The sequence below is a fragment of the Oncorhynchus keta genome, unplaced genomic scaffold (assembly GCF_023373465.1).
Source record: "Oncorhynchus keta strain PuntledgeMale-10-30-2019 unplaced genomic scaffold, Oket_V2 Un_contig_18300_pilon_pilon, whole genome shotgun sequence".
NCBI lineage: Eukaryota > Metazoa > Chordata > Actinopteri > Salmoniformes > Salmonidae > Oncorhynchus > Oncorhynchus keta.
Genome location: NW_026280845.1, coordinates 50745 through 55661, shown reverse-complemented (window position 1 = coordinate 55661; position 4917 = coordinate 50745).

Below are 4917 nucleotides of genomic sequence, written 5' to 3'. Positions count from 1 at the left end.
TTTGGATGTGATGCATTTGTTCCATTGTTTACATTTGCATTGTTGGCCCACTGCTGATCTTACAGTGTGGCTTTAACCTCTCTGAGACATGTGGGACGGGAGCGTCCCACCTCACCAACAGCCAGTGAAAGTGCAGGGCGCCAAATTCAAAACAACAGAAATCTCATAATTAAAATTCCTCAAGCATACAAGTATTTTACACCATTTTAAAGATACAATTATTGTTAATCCAGCCACAGTGTCTGATTTCAAAAATGCTTTACAGCGAAAGCACCACAAACGATTATGTTAGGTGAATGTTGATAAAAATACAAGTGTTATACATGGAATTAGAGATATACTTCTCCTTAATGCTGTGTCAGATTTCAAACAAACTTTACGGAAAAAGCAAACCATGCAATAATCTGAGTACAGCGTTCAGACAACAAATCAGCCAAAAAGATATCCGCCATATTGGGTAGTCAACATTAGTCAGAAATAGCGTTATAAATATTATTATTGTTACATATATATTATTATAGTATATTATTCATATTATAAATATTCACTTACCTTTGATGATCTTCATCAGAATGCACTCCTGGGAATCACAGTTCCACCATAAATGTTTGATTTGTTCGATAATGTCCATAATTTATGTCCAAATAGCTTCTTTTGTTAGGGCATTTAGTACACAAATCCAAACGCTCATTCAGGTCCAGCCGAACGTCAGACGAAAAGCTCAAAAAGTTATATTACAGGTCGTAGAAACATTTCAAACTAAGTATAGAATCAATCTTTAGGATGTTTTTATCATAAATGTTCAATAATGTTCCAAACAGAGAATTCCATTGTCTGTAGAAAAGCATTGGAACAAAACTCTGTCGTGACCACAATATAACCAATATCCAATAATAATAATATAACCAATAATGTATCTGCAATAGAGGCTGAGTTAAAAAAATACAAGCCTCAGATTTCCCACTTCCTGATTGGATTTTTCTCAGGGTTTCACCTGTCATATGAGTTTTGTTATACTCACAGACATCATTCAAACAGTTTTAGAAACTTCAGAGTGTTTTCTATCCAATACTACTAATAATATGCATATATTAGCATCTGGGACAGAGTAGCAGGCAGTTTACTCTGGGCACCTTATTCATCCAAGCTACTCAATACTGTCCCCCCGCCCCCCCTGTCACCGAGAAGTTTTTAAGGCAACGTTGTCAAATCAGCAGACAGGACATTGATAAAACAACTAATTTGCCAGTCAAAGCCTATTATGTTTGTTATAACAGTGAACCGTTCCAATAACTGGCCCAAATAACTGGCCCAAATAACTGGCCCAAATTACTGGCCCAAATAACTGGCCCAAACTGATTTATTAGAAAACATATGGCCCTTTGTAATGTCCATGTACATAGGATTCTGTATACAGCCTTTTAACATATTAAAACAAAAGAGATACATTTCCTAGAATCTGTCCGTTGCTGCAATGCTTGCAGATGTGCATAATATGCCCCGCAACCCTAATCAAAAAGTATTTAATAATTCCAAATAACAAAAAAACTTAGCTACGGGTTGCTGTGACACTTAAACTTGAATTTATTATTATTATTATTTTTTTTTTTTGCACTGCATGTTTCACCGGTGCAGTTGAATGCAGCATCGCAGTATGGTGCCATCACCACGGAGCACAGCTAACGGTAGCTACTAACAGTTAATGTTTCACCGGTGCAGTTGAATGCAGCATCGCAGTATGGTGCCATCACCACGGAGCACAGCTAACGGTAGCTACTAACAGTTAATGTTTCACCGGTGCAGTTGAATGCAGCATCGCAGTATGGTGCCATCACCACGGAGCACAGCTAACGGTAGCTACTAACAGTTAATGTTTCACCGGTGCAGTTGAATGCAGCATCGCAGTATGGTGCCATCACCACGGAGCACAGCTAACGGTAGCTACTAACAGTTAATGTTTCACCGGTGCAGTTGAATGCAGCATCGCAGTATGGTGCCATCACCACGGAGCACAGCTAACGGTAGCTACTAACAGTTAATGTTTCACCGGTGCAGTTGAATGCAGCATCGCAGTATGGTGCCATCACCACGGAGCACAGCTAACGGTAGCTACTAACAGTTAATGTTTCACCGGTGCAGTTGAATGCAGCATCGCAGTATGGTGCCATCACCACGGAGCACAGCTAACGGTAGCTACTAACAGTTAATGTTTCACCGGTGCAGTTGAATGCAGCATCGCAGTATGGTGCCATCACCACGGAGCACAGCTAACGGTAGCTACTAACAGTTAATGTTTCACCGGTGCAGTTGAATGCAGCATCGCAGTATGGTGCCATCACCACGGAGCACAGCTAACGGTAGCTACTAACAGTTCATGTTTCACCGGTGCAGTTGAATGCAGCATCGCAGTATGGTGCCATCACCACGGAGCACAGCTAACGGTAGCTACTAACAGTTAATGTTTCACCGGTGCAGTTGAATGCAGCATCGCAGTATGGTGCCATCACCACGGAGCACAGCTAACGGTAGCTACTAACAGTTAATGTTTCACCGGTGCAGTTGAATGCAGCATCGCAGTATGGTGCCATCACCACGGAGCACAGCTAACGGTAGCTACTAACAGTTAATGTTTCACCGGTGCAGTTGAATGCAGCATCGCAGTATGGTGCCATCACCACGGAGCACAGCTAACGGTAGCTACTAACAGTTAATGTTTCACCGGTGCAGTTGAATGCAGCATCGCAGTATGGTGCCATCACCACGGAGCACAGCTAACGGTAGCTACTAACAGTTAATGTTTCACCGGTGCAGTTGAATGCAGCATCGCAGTATGGTGCCATCACCACGGAGCACAGCTAACGGTAGCTACTAACAGTTAATGTTTCACCGGTGCAGTTGAATGCAGCATCGCAGTATGGTGCCATCACCACGGAGCACAGCTAACGGTAGCTACTAACAGTTAATGTTTCACCGGTGCAGTTGAATGCAGCATCGCAGTATGGTGCCATCACCACGGAGCACAGCTAACGGTAGCTACTAACAGTTAATGTTTCACCGGTGCAGTTGAATGCAGCATCGCAGTATGGTGCCATCACCACGGAGCACAGCTAACGGTAGCTACTAACAGTTAATGTTTCACCGGTGCAGTTGAATGCAGCATCGCAGTATGGTGCCATCACCACGGAACACAGCTAACGGTAGCTACTAACAGTTCATGTTTCACCGGTGCAGTTGAATGCAGCATCGCAGTATGGTGCCATCACCACGGAGCACAGCTAACGGTAGCTACTAACAGTTAATGTTTCACCGGTGCAGTTGAATGCAGCATCGCAGTATGGTGCCATCACCACGGAGCACAGCTAACGGTAGCTACTAACAGTTAATGTTTCACCGGTGCAGTTGAATGCAGCATCGCAGTATGGTGCCATCACCACGGAGCACAGCTAACGGTAGCTACTAACAGTTAATGTTTCACCGGTGCAGTTGAATGCAGCATCGCAGTATGGTGCCATCACCACGGAGCACAGCTAACGGTAGCTACTAACAGTTAATGTTTCACCGGTGCAGTTGAATGCAGCATCGCAGTATGGTGCCATCACCACGGAGCACAGCTAACGGTAGCTACTAACAGTTAATGTTTCACCGGTGCAGTTGAATGCAGCATCGCAGTATGGTGCCATCACCACGGAGCACAGCTAACGGTAGCTACTAACAGTTAATGTTTCACCGGTGCAGTTGAATGCAGCATCGCAGTATGGTGCCATCACCACGGAGCACAGCTAACGGTAGCTACTAACAGTTAATGTTTCACCGGTGCAGTTGAATGCAGCATCGCAGTATGGTGCCATCACCACGGAGCACAGCTAACGGTAGCTACTAACAGTTAATGTTTCACCGGTGCAGTTGAATGCAGCATCGCAGTATGGTGCCATCACCACGGAGCACAGCTAACGGTAGCTACTAACAGTTAATGTTTCACCGGTGCAGTTGAATGCAGCATCGCAGTATGGTGCCATCACCACGGAGCACAGCTAACGGTAGCTACTAACAGTTAATGTTTCACCGGTGCAGTTGAATGCAGCATCGCAGTATGGTGCCATCACCACGGAGCACAGCTAACGGTAGCTACTAACAGTTAATGTTTCACCGGTGCAGTTGAATGCAGCATCGCAGTATGGTGCCATCACCACGGAGCACAGCTAACGGTAGCTACTAACAGTTCATGTTTCACCGGTGCAGTTGAATGCAGCATCGCAGTATGGTGCCATCACCACGGAGCACAGCTAACGGTAGCTACTAACAGTTAATGTTTCACCGGTGCAGTTGAATGCAGCATCGCAGTATGGTGCCATCACCACGGAGCACAGCTAACGGTAGCTACTAACAGTTAATGTTTCACCGGTGCAGTTGAATGCAGCATCGCAGTATGGTGCCATCACCACGGAGCACAGATAACGGTAGCTACTAACAGTTAATGTTTCACCGGTGCAGTTGAATGCAGCATCGCAGTATGGTGCCATCACCACGGAGCACAGCTAACGGTAGCTACTAACAGTTAATGTTTCACCGGTGCAGTTGAATGCAGCATCGCAGTATGGTGCCATCACCACGGAGCACAGCTAACGGTAGCTACTAACAGTTAATGTTTCACCGGTGCAGTTGAATGCAGCATGTGCAGTATGGTGCCATCACCACGGAGCACAGCTAACGGTAGCTACTAACAGTTAATGTTTCACCGGTGCAGTTGAATGCAGCATCGCAGTATGGTGCCATCACCACGGAGCACAGCTAACGGTAGCTACTAACAGTTAATGTTTCACCGGTGCAGTTGAATGCAGCATCGCAGTATGGTGCCATCACCACGGAGCACAGCTAACGGTAGCTACTAACAGTTAATGTTTCACCGGTGCAGTTGAA